This window comes from Neltuma alba, unplaced genomic scaffold (assembly GCF_004799145.2).
Source record: "Neltuma alba isolate B1F8T4 unplaced genomic scaffold, ASM479914v2 tig00012850_pilon, whole genome shotgun sequence".
Lineage (NCBI taxonomy): Eukaryota > Viridiplantae > Streptophyta > Magnoliopsida > Fabales > Fabaceae > Neltuma > Neltuma alba.
Window position 1 is genome coordinate 23,242 of NW_021637236.1, and position 18,046 is coordinate 41,287.

General features: G+C 30.6%; 2 pseudogenes; both read left to right on the forward strand.

The window, feature by feature from the left end:
• Positions 1-1,475: 1,475 nt before the first annotated feature.
• LOC114731843 (GDSL esterase/lipase At1g28610-like) lies at positions 1,476-8,951 on the forward strand (annotated as a pseudogene).
• A 2,476-nt stretch (positions 8,952-11,427) lies between these two features.
• On the forward strand, positions 11,428-13,474 carry LOC114731844 (GDSL esterase/lipase At1g31550-like; annotated as a pseudogene).
• The last annotated feature ends 4,572 nt before the right edge of the window (positions 13,475-18,046 follow it).

Genomic DNA, 18,046 nt, shown 5'->3' on the forward strand with positions numbered 1-18,046 from the left:
GGGGAGTGCCACATCCTTATCTACTGGTGGTTGCGGAATAGCTCTTAAGGACAGCGTCCTTAAGACGTGACTCGGATTAGCTATTTATTTTGCAGGTGCTGCCTCCAACACATCGTTCCTGGAATTTCACCACCAGGATGTGGTGCAGTCTATTTAACAAGGTTTGAGAGCAACAATGAGAAGGACTATGATGAATATGGTTGCCTGATATGGTTAAACAAGTTCATTGAATACTTCAATAAGAGGCTTCAGGCTGAATTAAATTAACTCAGACCTTCATCCTCATGCCAATATCATATATGCTGATTATTATAACGCCGCATTACCACTCTATCATTCTCCCAAAAAATTTGGTAATAATATTGATTCTTCTCAAATCTCAATGACAAATTTGATCTGTGCTATTATAACTCTCTGATTTGTGATAATGTTATGAAATTATATATTACAGGTTTTATGGGTCTGAAAGCTTGCTGTGGAGCTGGAGGCGCTTACAATGCAGATTTTACAAAATTATGTGGAGATGAAGGAGTGAAAGTTTGTGACGATCCTTCAAAGTACAAAAGTTGGGATGGTATTCATTTGACAGAAGCTGCGTATGGATTGATCTGAAGAGAGCCTTTGTTGTTCGACTTAGGGTTTCCAATCAAAAATAAATCCAAACAATACAATATAGCGTAAAACTCGGGTTGTTGCACTTTGAGAAGCCTTTATTTAAAATCCTAAACAACTAAGTATCAAAAATAAAGAATTGAGTTGAAAAGGGATTGATTTTCTTTTTAACTAACTAATTGGCAAAATTTAAAAGGATGCAAAATGAGTAAATATTTTTTGGATTTTTAGTTTATAAAATGGATATGAATGAAAGAAACAAAAAGAATTAACAAGTGACAGCAAATGGAAAAGTAATCTTCTATCACAATGATTAAGGCTATTATTACTTCAATTAATTTGGAAGTTAGCTAAATTCAAAAGACTATAAGGGCCACCCCTTAGACTCGGTTTAATTAGAATAATTAACACCAAGCCACCTTGCATATTAATTACTCACAATTAAATTGTTTCAGCATAATTAGCCAAAAAGAATCAAGGAAAAGCAATTAACATTTTTAGTGTAATAATCAAGCCACTTTGAATTACCACTGAATATTTACAATAATTTCAAAACATAGTCTGACACAGTACAATGTAAAGAAATTAAAGCTAATTACTGCATAATGTTAAATGCTAATCAAAGATTCCAGTAACTATAACCAATCTCAATACAAATATAAATCATCACAGTATATTCAAACATTATAAAATTTATTTTAAAACCTAGAAATTACAATTACAATGAAAGAAATAAAGATTGAAAGAGCTGAAACTCCCTTTAAGTTCAAGTCATAAATACTGTGCTAGAGAATTAAAGGATTTAGCTAAGCCCCTGGATCAGTAAAGCTCCACCGTATGCTTTAAAGATGCAGAGAAGACGAATGGCGAACAGAGAGAATGCCGTCAATGGTCTCGCCCCTAGTTCCCCCTTCTGTTCGCGTCTCACTGGTTCGGTTGACACCGAGAAGGAGAAGAAGAAGATGATGGATGGTTCCCCCTTGTGCCGTCAAGCGCCTCTGCTCGTCTCTCTTGTGCCGTCACTCTGTTTGTGCTCCTGGTCCTTCTCTCTGTCTCTGTTCGCCGCCACTCCTCTGGTCCTGTTGTGCCCAGGAGAAGAAGGTGAAGTTGACGGTGGCAATGGAGACACGAGCAGAGGCAGCAGAACAGAGGAGCTCGCCGTCGCTCGTGAGCGCGTCCTCTGGTCCTACTCACGCCGCTCTCCTCTTAGCGTGTTTGCCACCCTCTGTTCTGCACTGGTTTTCTTTTTCTGCCGCCCGCTCGCTCGCGTCCCCCAGAGGATGATAATGAATAATAGGTTATTAGAGGGGTGGGGAGCAAAATTTTTAATTTTATTTTTAAATCTTCTAAAAACTTGCAATCAAAATTTAAGGATAAGATAGCATTAATTGTCCTCAAAAATCAATTAGTTACAATTAAACCAAAATATGACAATTTTACCCCTATAAAATAATAATTCAAAATAAAACATATTAAATCAATTAACAATCAATTAAGGTCAAAAGAACTAATTAAGTTGACAAAACCCATATAAAAGATATCAAAATATATAAAAATAATTGAGTTTATCATGATCTTAAGAAATTTATTAAAAGGATCCTACGCTGCTTCTAAATTTGATGATTTGTGCTTGAAGAAGAAAGCCTTTGAAAGTTTTAACAGCCTTTGAAAGTTTTCTACGTTTATGCAGAATTGAACTCGAGATCGAGCACTTCAGTGACCAAAGCCCCTTCTGGATATTAGTTTAATTGAAACCTTTTTTTTTTCCTCAAAAAAGAGAAAAATGAATTAATATTTTTTTCTGATATCATAAAAATAGAAAGTTTGGTTAAAAAATAAAAATAAAATAGAAAGCTATTTATTATACTTCCCCCGCCCTTTGATCTCAAGGGCATTTGCGGAGGTGTTTTGGAGATTCAAAAAACAATACTTAGGTCAAGTTTTTTACATGTATATCAAATTTTTCAGTCATATATGACCATGTGTCCTATTTTTAAAATATTAATATTCAATTAATAGTATTTAATTATAAATTCATATAAAATAAAAAATGACATGTGGGCATGTACGATTAAGAACTTGATATAATAGATATAAAAAAAAATTGACCTAAGTTTTTCCAAATATAAATTTTTTTCCTGGGTTATCCGTTATTACGTTTTCCATTAATCACAATATAAAAGAAAAAAATAATTTTTCCAAATATAAATTATTTTTTTGGGTTATCCGTTATTACGTTTTCCATTAATCACAATATAAAAGGAAAAAAAAGTGGGATTTATAGTGTGGAATCTCAACCATTAGCTAATAAAGGTCAAATATGAAAAACCACAATATTTATATTAAATTTTTATATCTATTATGTCAAGTTCTCCAATCATACATATGATCATGTGTTCTATTTTTAAAATATTAGCATTTAATTAAATAATTAATTTACTTGAAACAAAAAAGAATACATGACCTTGTGTAATTAAAAAACTTGATATAATAGATACAAGAAACTTAACATATACATAAATTACAAACAATAAATTAGCTTAACAAACTTTAAGTAATTTTATTGGCTTTTGTGAAAAGGATATTTCTGTCTTATTTAAAACAGGAAAATATTACAAAACTAAGCATAAATTACAAACAATAAAAGCTAAAAAGGGATTCAAGATTTAAAAAAAAAAAAAAAGGAAATAATTATGTTTTACAATCAATAAAAAGTAAAAATAAAGAGTAAAGAGAAAAAGAACAGCATGAACAATTATTTCCTTTTAAAGTAGGCGGAGACCCTCTTGTGCTTTAAAAGAATACAATACGTATGTCCCGCAAGATGAAACAAAAAACCAAAGAAAGACTAAAGAAGAACTAAAGAAACCATGATGAGAGAGCAAGTTGGTGGCGCATCATAGAAGTTCTTATTTTAAAAAAAAATAATTACAAAATGAATCTTAGAAGTTCTTATTTTTTATTTTGATCATTACAGACTACTTAGATTAGTATTAAAATTTTTTAGTAATTATTTTTTTGATCTCATAATAATTTTTTTTACTTTGAAGGCCACTACTAAAAGTCTTGAAAGGTAAGGTTTTCTGCGGGGACAGACACCACCGAAAATCTTTAAAAGGAAGCTTTGACGATGACCTCCAATACTGAAAGTCTTTTAAGGGGAGATTTTCAACAGCAATATTCATGATCTTGCTCAAAGTTTCACTTTCAATAGTCGTTAAAAAGTTTTTAAAAAGAAGACCAATAACTCTCAAAAGTCTTAAAATAGAAAGTCTCACTTTTAACTATTCTAAATATTAGTTTTTCAACGACAACTTGTAAATTGTCGTTAATGGGCTTGCTTCTTATGACAACTTTCAAAGCAGTCATAGAAAGTTAATTTTCAGCAATGATTTTTTCAGTTCCCACTAATTTTGTTTTTTGCCTGATTTTTAATTCCCACTAAAACTCGTTGCTGAATGTCTTCCCCATCCCCCCCCCAAAGTTTCATTAAACGTTTCTGTATTAGATGTTGAAATATTTTGTTGTTGATTGAAATATTTTTGAAGGAAGTGGAAATAGGAGAAAATTATAAAATCAATATTCAACGTATAATAAGAACTATCTAAGCTGTAAGCATTATTCATGTAAGTAATGCTTACAACAAGAAAAAAGAGGGAAAACAAAATAACTTACTCGAGGAAGAGTTGCAAAGTGAAGGCAATACTTCTTTAAACTAACCCAATTGAATTGCGAGAGAATCATTGGTCGGACAACTGTGTGGATACCCTTATCTTCATATTAAAAAAAAAAAAAAAAACTTCAAATCCAACGCTGTTGCAATTATTGAACGTAATAAATAAAAGATTCTTAATACTACCTCCCATACTTAATATAAGAGTCAGTGTGATGTTCAATTTGATCCTAAATATAAGACCTAAATCTATTTAATCTATCATATTCATCTATTTTTTACAAAGTATGCACATGTTAAATGTTTAGTTTTAGCTAATACACATTATTAATAATGGTATTTTAGAGAAGACAATTACCCATTTTGTTTGGATGAATGAGAGAAAATATAGAGAAAAGAAAATAAGCAAATATATGAATAACTAAAATATCCTTATCTATATGCCAAAATATATTATGTTTAAAACCAAATTAAATGAAAAAAATTGTAAACAAAGACCCCTAAATATGTAAAATTGTGATTTGTGATCCTGAGTTTGAAAAATAGAAAATAAAGACTTGGTCTCACTTTTTGCATATATGAAATGTGAGTGAAATGTTTGAAGTACCCTTCAGCCAAATGAAAAGTTAATTATAAGAAATGACAAGTTTACTTTAGCATATGACAACTTCAATAGATCAAATTACAACTTGGTTAAGGGTATGCCAAATGACAAGTTAATTATGGAAAATGACAAGTTCACTTTAGCGAATGACAACTTCAATAGACCAAATCACAATTTGACTAGGGGCATTTCATATATTTCAACCATATTTCATATTTTCAAAAGAGATCGGGTCTTTATTTGCTATATTTCAAATTTAGGGTCTCATATTGTAATTTTACATATTTAGGGGTCTTTATTTGCAATTTCTCCAATTAAATATCACAATAAAAATTATATAGACATTAATATTATCAAATAATTTAAATTAAATTAATTAATAAAAATATATTATCTTATTATTATATTTAAAAATCAAATAGTTTAGTAAAAAATGTTATTTTAATTAAAAAAAAGTGGATACTTTTTTAAATTAAATATAATAAAAAGAAAATAAATAAAATATATATTATTTAAAATTATTTTTAAATAATTAAAATTTATTATAAAATTTGGCTACAGTAAGATAATTTTGCTAAATAATAAAATCACAATAAATAAAATTAAAAAAATTGTATTAAAGGAAAAATATGCGTTTATGTACTTAGTATGAAGGAGGGTATATGAGAAATATGAGTTTTCTTCTCATTTTTCTCCATATACGTAAAGAAAAGTTGGAGAGAAAATAACATGGACGTCGCACCTTATTCTCTCTTCTATTTTTTCCTCTCATTTTTCTCTCCTCATCCAAACAAAAAAAAAACTTATTTCTCTTCTCATTTTTTTCTCTAATTTTCTTTCCTCCCTCATTTTCTCTCCATCCAAACAAGAAAAGTATATTAAGGACCAGAAGTAATAGTCATGTTATTACCGTCCATTTTCTTTACTGTGGTTTGACTTTTAAAAGTATATTTTTTAAAATTAAGACATCAAATAAAAACATTATATAAAGTTAATGGACTATAAATATGGTTTAGTTTTATATTTAGTGTTATCTTTGAATCATCCTTTTTCAGTTTTAAGTAAATGCAGTTGATATTTTGTTTTATTAAAATTAATTACTTTGTAAGATATCATTTTAAAATCTCATTTCATTCTGTATGTGATATACACATAGGTCATCAAAATGATTTTAGAATAAAAACTGGAAACAAAGCTTATGAACTAATAGTTCATGGTTGCTATTGCCACAAATATTATATACTATTTCTTTTAATTAGATAAGTAGACACTAATGCTCCGTTTGGATATGAAGAAAAGTTAGGAGGAAAGAAAATGGAAAGAGTGAAAATGGAGAGAGAAGAAAGTCAAAGAGAAAATAGTATTATCCATTTTGTTTGAATGAAGGAGAGAAAATATAGAGAAAAGAAAATGAGTAATATATGAATGACTAAAATACCCTTATCTCTATGCCAAAATATATTATGTTTAAAACAAAATTAAATATCACAATAAAAAAAATTATATGAATATTAATATTATCAAATAATTTAAAATAAAAATATATTATCACATTATTATATTTAAAAATCAAATAGTTTAGTAAAAAAAATGTTATTATATTTTTTAAATTAAATATAATAAAAGAAAATAAATAAAATATATATTATTTAAAATTATTGTTAAATAATAAAAATTTATTATAAAAGTTGACAGAGATGGAGAAATATATAGATGTGTGTATGTGTGTGTATAGTTAGTGCGAATTCTGAGTATTACAGGAATTTAGCTACAATGAGATAATTTTTTTAAATAATAAAATAGCCATAAATAAAGTTAAAAAATTGCATTAAAGACAAAATATGCATTTATTCACCTAATATAAGGAAGGGTAGAAAAGGAATATGAGTTTTCTTTTCGTTTTCTCTCTATATGTGGAGAGAAAAATTAGAGAGAAAATGACGTGGCCCTTACACTTCATTTTCTCTCCTACTTTTCTTTTCCTTACTTTTCTCTCCTAGTCCAAATAAGAAAAAACTCATTTCTCTTCTCATTTTCCACCCTAGTTTTTTTTCCACCCTCATTTTCTTTCTATCCAAATAGAGGGTAAGAGTATCTTATTAGAATTAGGATCGAATTCATAACTTCTTGCTTATAGGAGAATTAACATTAACAGATTACAATTGGCAAAAAAAAAAAAATTAATAGATTACAATGCCGATGGGCTTTTCCCCCTCTTATTTGTATAAACCCAAAGGCTGTTAAATATAATGACAAATGTTTTAGTAATATTATTTTATTTAATTTTAGCCAAACTATATCATTTTATTTAATTAAGCATTTTAGTATTTTTAAAATTTTCTAAAATACATTAATTTTAATATCTTTTAAAATTATTACGTTATATTCATATTATATATATAATTATGTGTGTATTTAATAAAATTTATATCTTTTTCAATTGTTTTACATCTAAACATGTTATTTTATATGAAACATGTTTTTTTTAAATAAATTATTCAAACAAATTTCAATTACTTAAACTAATTTTCTTGCAAAGGTCTATCTAAGTATAAATAAGATCATATTAACTAACTTCTACTCTAATTTCAATTTACAAGAGTCAATTACAATAAGTGGCTTTTACCTAATCGAACTGATTATTAAACTTGTTGAGATGGTAACTCAAGAGTCAGTGTTTCAAATTATTGGATTCAACAGGATTTCACACTGAGATCATGATTTAGATAAAATAATTTAATAAAAAAATAAAATATTCAAATATAACTCTTGAGATGGTAACTCAATATGCATTTTATTGGAAGAAAGGGGAGGGAGTGAATTTTGCTGTTGCTGGAGCAACTATGCTGAGCGTAAGTTTCTTGAAGAGAGAGGTATTCCTATTGACAATACCAACGATGATTCTCTCAGAGTTCAATTGGGTTGGTTTAAGGAATTGTTACCTTCTATCTGTAATTCTTCTTCACGTAAGTTCCTAGTTTTACTTTTCTAGATATTGTTTATGTTTATTGTATTATACATATCTAGTTTTATTAATTGTTGAAGCATGTTTCCCACGTCAAGAACTTTCATTCACATACATATAAAGCATGATTGGCATATAATTGTAGCTTCAATTAATTTGCGTCAAATTGCCCATGACATACTTGACACGACCACTATGGGACATACAATGTTGTTTTAATTTATATCTTGCAGGCTGCGAGAAAGTGTTTGAGAAGTCACTATTTCTGGTGGGAGAAATTGGAGTCAATGACTTCAAAAGGTTTTTTCTGGCGGAAAGAAGTTGAGCCGAGATCAAAACTTACGTGCCTCATATGATTAAAACAATCTCTTCAACAATAAGTGTAAGATTTTTGAAAAACTATGCAATCACTTCAACTACACAAACACACATCGGTCTGTTTGTGTGTATATGTGTTGTATCTTAGTATTTTCATCAAGGATCCTAGTATTTTATTTTTGGTCGCAGGATTTGATAGATGCAGGGGCTCAAACGCTCATCGTTCCTGGAAATTTACCACTCGTATGTGGTGCAATCTATTTAACAATGTTTGAGAGCAACAATAAGAATGAGTATGACGAATATGGTTGCTTGATTTGGTTAAACAAGTTTATTGAATAATTCAATGCGAAGCTTCGGGCTGAATTAAATCAGCTTAAAGAGCTTCATCCTCATGCCGATATCATATATGCTGATTATTATAACGCTGCATTGCCTCTCTATCATTCTCCCACAAAATTTGGTAATCTTTATTCTTCTAATCAATACTGCTACCTCCTGTCATTAATATAAGATCTAGTTTATAGTTCAGTAGATTGGATTGGTGCTATGACAGCATTCTGATTTGTGATAATGTTATGATATTGATTACAGGCTTTACGGGTCTTAAAGCTTGTTGTGGAACTGGAGGGGCCTATAATGTAGATTTTACAAAAAGATGTGGAGATGGAGGAGCGAAAGCTTGTGATGATCCTTCCAAGTGCATAAGTTGGGATGGTATTCATTTGACGGAAGCTGCGAATAAATTGATCGCAAGATATTTGTCAAAAGGATCCTAAATTTTGTCATTGAAGAAAAATACCTTTGAAATTTTTAACAGCCTTTTGAGCCTATTTGGTTAAGTGGTAGGATCTCAAATGAGCCTGTTTAAATTCAAATAAGTGATTATGAAGCATGTTTGTCTTATTTGGGTACCTTTTATAAAATCCCGATAAATCGTGATTTTACTCTTCTACTGCACTTTTAGGATAAACAACAAGGAGCAGCTTATGCGTTTGAAAAATCCCGATTAATTTTTAATAACTAAATTTTCTCCAATCTACCCTCCCCCACTCTTCCAAAAATCTCTCCTCAAATATTAACTTCATGTCTTTTTTAGTAATTATACATCCATAAGCTATTTTAATAACTAAAAACCAAATATAATCACAATTCTTAAAATCACTTATTAAAAAAAATATCCAAACATAAATCACGATTAACCAGTGTCACTTATAAAATTCACGATTATCTAAAATCACAGTTACTAACTGCTAATCCAAACGGCACTTTGTGGTTAGGGATTTGCTGTACCTTTTTGATCAAGTCTATAAGATTAAGTTAATTTCGAAAGTAAATTCAATCCTCACTACTTACTTTATACTATCACCAGTACTTAATGTAAGAATAAGTTTGACATTTAATTGGGTCATAAATATAAAACATCAATCCGTTTTGTCACTCATATATAATCATGTTTTCTAAGGTAGTTTTTGTAATATCGTTACACATGTTAAAAATTTAAACATTATTAGCAAAGATATTTTAAGAAACACAGTACATATTTATTACAAATAATTAACTTAACTAATTTTTTAATCTACTCAAATTAGTTAACTAACTCTTGTAATTAAAGACTGCATGTGGTACTGTATAATTGATATGAAAAGTGACATTCTACGTCACTCTTTTGACCGACATAATATATTTACAAAACTACGGTGTTTGTTTAAAAGAGTCATTTCAGATAAAATGTTAAAAGATTTTCCTGCAGTGGTGGGTGAATCAAGTAACTAAACAAAGGACTCAAGAGAACACTATAAATAATTAGATACTCCAAAATACTATATTGCAATTTAGGAGAAGACGATATCTATAAAGGTCCCATCGAAATATAGAAAATGGCGAGGGGAAAGCATGGCGAATAAGAAACTTATTTTTATTTAGGGAAAATTTCAAAAAAATACATGTAAAATTTTAAATTTTTAAATCAGGAATAACTACAAAAATATATTATTATTTGTTTTTAAAATATTGTTAATTATTATTAAAGTGTAGTAAACAAAACTGATTTCAAATTTTGAAATTCAAAAGTATTTTTTTGAGATTCTTCCTCATTCAATTATTTCACGCTTGAGATTTTATATTTGAAAAATCGACTTCTAGTGTGGCATCCAATGCACATATTAGCGTCCGTGTACCAAGAGAACTGTATTCAAGATCATATAATCTTTTTTGTCATTGTTTTTAAAAAGCGATTGATTTTTTTCCATTTCTTTAAATCTGGCGTCTATTTTCTAAGTTTTAAAAATTATATAACAATCAAGCTACGGTCCTTAATATAAAATGTAGCTAGAAATTAAATTTCTTAAATATAAGATCTATGTCTCAATTGTCTTTTAAATTTATAATGTTTTCTCTAAAATATCACTATTGATTGTAAGCAAATATATTAAGGGGTAGTTCCAATACATAAGATTGAAAAGAATAATTTAAGGAAGTCAAACACATCTATTAGAATCAACAAACTTAATTAATTTCGTTAATATCTCTAAATTAATTATCTATCTCTCGTGTTAGGAACCAAAGGTAGTATATGTATATCAATAAAAGTTGGATAATATGACTCAATTATAATATTCCGATAATATACGGGACCCACCTAGTATCGCAATCAAACCACCCAACTCTGGCGGGAAAAAAGGGGAGCTTAACGCACCATACATAAAATTTAGTTTCTCCTACCTAATATCATGATAACAGTTATTCTAATGACGCATATGTTCCTTCAATCCTATATATAAGGTTGACGAAGGCTATTTTTTTTAATCCTTAACACAACTCAGCTAATCAAATTTATTATATAATGAATGTACGGTTTGAATATTAACTTATCATTCTTAAAGTTTTCAAATCTCATTGATTCTTTGGATAAAGTTGAAAAGTTAAAAAAGTTTAAAACAAAGTTAATAAGATTTAAGATTCCTTTTAGTTTCAATAAAACATACTAGAAGTGTTTGATAAATAGAATTAGATGAATAGATCGTAATTCAAGGAATATAAAACAATGCTTTTATAGGTCCTACGGAATCGTAGAAAACGTGAAGGGAAACGATGGTGAATTAAAAAATAATGTAGCCGCTGAATTATTTGAGAATTGTTTAGTCATGAAGGAACATATGGATTTAAATAATCATAGTGGAAGGTAGCAAAAGTAAAAGCCAAGGCAGATCTCATTAACTTTGAATTCAAAATGGTCATATTCCTACAATTGCAATGGCTTTTTCTCCTTCATCTTCTTCACTTTGGACTCTGCATATAACGACGGCGTTACTATCATTTATTACCAGTTCTCCAGGAAGCCCCTACACATCCATCTTCAGCTTCAGCCACTCACTTGCTGATACCGGAAACTTTTATTTGAGCTCCCAGCCACCGCGGCTCCACCATTGCCTCCGCCCTCCCTACGGCAAAACCTACTTTGGTCACCCCACTGGCAGGTGCTCCGATGGCCGTCTTATCATCGATTTCATCGGTATATCGCTCAAAACTTCTGGGCTTTGTTGGCTGCTGTTGAATATATACATATTATATTTATATGCGCTTTTCTATTATTCAATGCATAAATGTTGTTGGAATATTATGGGTTGTGCAGCTGAGTCTATGGGGATTCCATTAGTAAAACCATATCTGGGAATTAAGAATAGAAAGGTGAAGAATTGGAACAAAGAGGAAGGAGTGAATTTTGCAGTTATATGAGCAACGGCATTGGATGTGAAGTTCTTGGAAGAGAAGGGTATTTACAATTGTCCAACCAATGATTCTCTCACAATTCAATTCGGTTGGTTTAAAGAAGTATTGCCTTCACTTTGCAATTGTTCCTCATGTAAGTTCTTTGTTTTCCCCTCTTTTTCCTTGTTGTATGAATACGTTACATGTATCACATATCATATTTTGATTTTCTCTATTTGGTTCTTGTCATTTTTTTCTTATATCCATTTTTTTTGGTTATTTAAAATCATGAAACATTATATGAAATACTAGAAAATGAATAAATCATATTTCGTTTTGTGCATATATATATATATATATATATATCACTGTCTCTTTGAGATGAGTCAAACTATTTATCATATGTCGTCATTTATCCCAACTTGTACTAATTACCTTTTTAGATCTTACTGTTGTGTGTTCGATCTTATATAAATATGATGGTGTGAGTTCTTTCAATTAGGTGAAAAATGACAAAAAATGGAAATGTTTATTTCACCATTTTTTGTATATTTTCAGCTTTAAAATGAAACAAACTATTTACAATATTTTATGAATGTGATTGTTTTTGTCTTTTCCTCCCTGCCCCTCTTTTTGATTATCTCTCTCTCTAACACATCCACATCCACGTCCAATAATCTCATTCTTGATTGCTTTAAGTCTTAAAATTCTTCAAAATGCTCATATACTAAAAGCTTCGTTTTTGAAGAATTTTTATTTTTAGGGGTATTCTTGACATTTCACAAATGAAGTATTCTTCCCTATCATTCTTATACACATTTCAAGCAAGTTGTTCGTGTTTTTTTTTTTGTCCCCATGTATTGCAGGAAATATGAGTAACTTCATACATCTTTCTGCATAGTCCTCGTTATATATATGTTGAATATTACTAGCATCGATTTTTATGTTTTTTTTTCCCTATTTCAGTTCCTTCAAAAATATTTGACAGTCAAAAACAAAAGTCTTCAACATCTGGTTGAGGTATGCCAGATGAAACTTACATCTAAATTTTTAATGTTCCAGGTTGTGAGAAAATCATTGGAAAGTCAATCTTTTTCGTAGGAGAAATCGGAGGTAACGACTTCAATTATCCTTTTACGTTACGAAGGAACTCTACTCTTTGCATTGCACATCAAGCCTTTAGCCTCACTCAGCCTTTTCTGATGTTGACTGGGGTGGAAAACCAGATGACTCTCAATCCACTAGTGCAATTGCTATCTATTTTGGCTCCAATTTAATTGCATGGAGATCTAAGAAGCAACCCACAGTGGCCCGATCTAGCACTGAAGTGGAGTATATGTCAAGTCCATTGCCACAGCCACGAGTGAAGTCATTTGGCTTCAAAACCACTTACATGAACTTCACATTTACCTCCCTACCACCCCCTTTCTCTACTGTGATAATCTAGGAGCTACTCATCTAGTGGCCAATCCTATTTTTCCCTCCAGAGCTAAACACATCTCCCTAGATTACCATTTTGTCCGTGAACGTCTTGTTGCAGGCTTAATTCATATTCTTCATGTTTCCTCTCAAGATCAAATTGCAGATATTCTGACCAAACCTTTTAACATCTTCATGATTTACTAGTTTGAAGTCGAGCCCCCCTGTGCTACCAGCCCAGCTCAACTCGTGGGGGAATATTGAAGCCCAATGTGTAAATAAGAGCCCACTAGACTCATACAACGAGCGTGTAGGACATTTTGTTGTCTCTCTAGTTTCTTCTTGTCATTTATACGTGTCTTCCCAGTAGAAGCTAGGTTTCATTATATATAGGATATACAGTGTACACAAACATTCAACAGAATACATAGTTTTATGTTTATTGTTTCTCTGCGTGTTGTCTCATTCTTGATTCAACATTCACAAATGAAGTATTATTCTTCCCCATCATTCTTATCCACATTTCAAACAAGTTCTTCATGTTTTTTCATATATTGTGGGAAATATGAGCGAATTCATACATCTTGCTAAATTGAATATTGATTTTTATAAATTTTTCCCCTTATCTCGCTTCCTTCAAAAGTATTTCACAGTTAAAACAAAAAAATTCTTCAGCATCTGGCTGAGGTATGCCTGATGAAGCTTGCATCTAAATTTTTAATGTTCCAGACTGTGAGAAAATAATCGGAAAGTCAATATTTTTCGTAGGAGAATCGGAGGTGACGACTTCAATTATCCTATTTACGTTCCGAAGGAATCGCGCAGATATTAAAACTTACGTGCCCCCCGCCATTTTGGAAAGCTTTGTAGGACTTATTTGCATTTTCAAATTTTCTTGGGATTCAAAATTTATTAACTCCACTTTGTGAGACCTAAATGAGATTTTCCGATGATAAAAATAAAATAATGGATACGAGTGGGACACTTATCACACCCACTCTTGCCGATAGTTGAGACCGAGGCGGATCAGTTATTTCAATGTGTTCTGGTCTGTTTAGATGCTTTTGGGAAAGCTTTCCGTACAGACGGTAAATGCTTAGGGGCATTTTTGTCAAAATGCTGAGTTAATTCTTCAAGTTTAACTTTTTCACATTTTCAATTTATAAAATTATGTTGACTCATTCTTAAATTCATGTTAGCTATATACCCGGTTAAACTTACGGGTTTACTCATCAAGTTTACCGTTTTTATGTTTCTAGTTTATAAAATCGTATCAACTCCTTCTTAGATTCATGTTAAAGTGACTTTATACATAAATTTCATAGAAATTTTTTTATTGAATATGGTAAATTATAAACGTTAATGAATTTAATTTAAATTATTTGGATTTAAAATGTATTCCAATGAAAGTATTGTGATTTTTATATTTTAATTATTTAATTATATGATTTTAACACTAATTTATTAATAAAAGTAAACTTTTATGAGTTTGAAATTTAAGTTTTACAATCCGAGTTTACATCTAACTAGAAGTTTGCTTAAACTTGTGAGTTTGACAACCTTACTTAGGTGACATACGATGTTTTTTTTTCTACAAATGTTCGTCCTAGAGTTTACAAAATGAGCTTTGTGATTTATGTATGTTGGAGAGGAAGGAGGCCTTGGGAAGATACTTTTCTACGTTCATCACCCATGGTAGAAGTAATTATAAGAGCCGCTTCTAATTTCTTATTGACAAAGTGCAAAGGAAACTTATTGGCTGAAAGTCCCAAAATCTACCAATGCAGTGGCTGGGAGAGACTGAGGTTGATGCAATCTGCAACATCCTAAATTTCCATCTTTCACAAGCAGAACAAGCACATCCCAAAGAGTGTGTGGAGGCCTGCAGGGACGTTGTAAGAGTTCAAATGGGCTTGGTGATACCAAGTGAAGATTTGAGTAATTTGAGTGAATAGGGATTAATTAGTGACTTAGCGACACCATGTGCATGCTAATAGGGAAAAGAAATAGGTGTACGGTTTGGCCTGCTTCTCATCCCGTGTCGCAAAATTTTGACGAGGTTGATCTTATTGAAGTGGCCAAGAGCTAAGTGTAAAAGATTTTTTGTGCACACAACATGATGATCCAATATTTAAATCTTTCTGAGATAAATGCTTATATTTAGTGTCTAATAATACCTCGAACAGAATTGTTTTCAATAAAAAGATGCATATGCTTAGGGGGGAAAAAACAAAAGAAAAATCCTTTGTGGAAGAACTCTTTGGGTGTCACTTAACCAAGAGATGTTTGATAGAGTTCATATTACTTCCTCTTATTTTTAATATCCTCCAATTCTAAATATAAGAGTCATTTTGTAGTGTAAATTGAATTACAAAATGGGTTTTATATTTACGACCGAGAGAATACAAAATTTAGTTTGTAGTGCAAATTACACTACAAACTAGATTTTATATTAAACACCAAAGGTAAGTAATATATATTGATGATTAGGGGGAAAAAAAGGACAGGGGCTTTTGTCTGTTATAACGTCCACAAATCATACTCTACCATTATTTTTGAGATACTACCCGAGGAAAATCATCCTTAATTACAAATCATTCCAAAAATGAACAATTAAGAAAATAATAAATGGATCCGAGGTTCATTGGGGTTAAAGAACAAATACAGTGCAATAGTTCTATTTACACTTTTCACTTTGGTTTTTTCTTTTTTTTCTTTTAAAAAAAACGCAGCACGTATTATGTTATACCAATACCAACCAAAAAGATATTATTTGGGATCTTATTTTTAATCATTTCACTAAAATCAAGAAAAAATAGTTACAAAATTAAATTATGTAAAAATTGCTCTGATTTTCACCTGCACCTTTAAGAAATACCATAAATTAGAAAAGCATATGCTCTATGTCCACTCATTAGAAATTGAGAAGGGTATATTTAAAGTGAAAATTGCAATAAAAAACCTTGAAATATATAAAATTGCAATTTGGGTACTCTAATTCACAAAGTTGCTGCTAGAGACTAGGTCTTAAATATGAATTATGAAATATTAGGAAAAAAGATAAAATTGCCATTCTTCTTTTTCTTTCATCTTATCCTCTCCTTCTCTTTCCTTCTTCAAAGAATGCAAACTGATATTGGCTTCTGATGCGGCCAACAGCATCGTTGGATGCGTGGCTACCTTATCAACTCTCAAATGCAAAGCCCCCACAGGTGAAATTTTTTATATTCGAAAGATTTATTATCGTGGTCATCATGGGGTTTGTGAGGTTAGATCGTAACTATGGGAAAAGCTACTATGTCTGCCCCATCAGAAGAGTGTGTTATAAATCTCAAACTGTTTTCCCCTTTCAGTTGGTGATGATAGCCGTTAGATGTCAGCAAAACTTGTGAGTTTTCCCAATTATTTACTGAGTTTGGAATTGGCTTCTTCTTTCAAGGGAAAAAATGTGGAGATTTTGTAGGATGGTGCGATGGTAATGCTGATGAGAGTGATTTACGTCCTCCTCCATATAAATACCCAACGCGTTATTGTGGTGCGGATTCTTCTGTTCTTCTTGTTACGAACCCCTTTCTAATTGTTTCCACTTTGAACAAGTTTTTGTGAAGCTATTTCTCATAGCTAGCCAAGAAATGAAGTTGGAGAGTAGTGGGTTCGGTGTTAATATATGTATATGCATTTGTCTGTGTAAGAAAAAGAGGCAGTGAATCGATCGGCATGGTGGATGTGAGATGAAATCGCCACATAATCTCTCTAACTTTGTCAATTTAGGACATGAGACACCAACATCATATTGGGATCTTTTAGGCCGCAAGTGAATAAAAAATAATATATAAATTACAGCAAAATAAATGGCAGTCTACCCAGAATGCTTATAGCTTGACATAAAGGAAGGGCTCCTTCTAAGAAGGGGAACATACTAACAGCATTTAAACCTTTTGGTTCCATGAGTATCATCCCTCTGAGTACAATATACAATACAATATGTCCACAGTCCATGGGTTTGTATGATATAACAAACAAAAGTCTAACTAAGGGTGATATGTAATTTTCTATTTCAGCCTCGTACTTCTCTATTTTAGATTTATAATTTTTTATTTTAGGCTTATTATTTCTTTTTGCAGATTTGTAATTTCTTATTTTAGACTTGTAATTTTTTATTTTAAATTTATTATTTCCTATTTCAGACTTATTATTTTCTATTCCAAAGTTGTAATTCCCTACTGCAAACTTGTAATTCTCTATTTTATACTTTTAATTTTCTGTTTTAGACTTGTAATTTCCTATTATTGTAGACTAGTAATTTCCTATTAGATAGTGATATGAAATTGTTAAAATAATTCCAATTTCTACTCAAGCTTGTAACTTTTTTGTAATTAATTATATATCTAATTGCAATTTTTCTTTATTATAGTTTTTCAATCAAATCTTGTCGTGTGTAATTTTTATAGTTCTTCATTAGTATAATTTCCTATTACATATGGTGACCTTAAATAGATTTACTTATGTCTAGTAGGTTTAATATTTTTCAATCAAATCTTGTCATGTGTAATTTTTATTATCAATAACGGTCGAGCAGAGTTTTAAATTTTTATCTGTATTAATCTTTTATTAGGGAAAGTCCATATGCTCAAATTTAATTAGACAATTAGTGTATGGGTGGTAAAGTTGAAGGTAAGATTCATAGTTCATCTAATTAGTGCAAATAATTAGTGTTTGAGAGAGAGAGAGAGAGAGAGAGAGA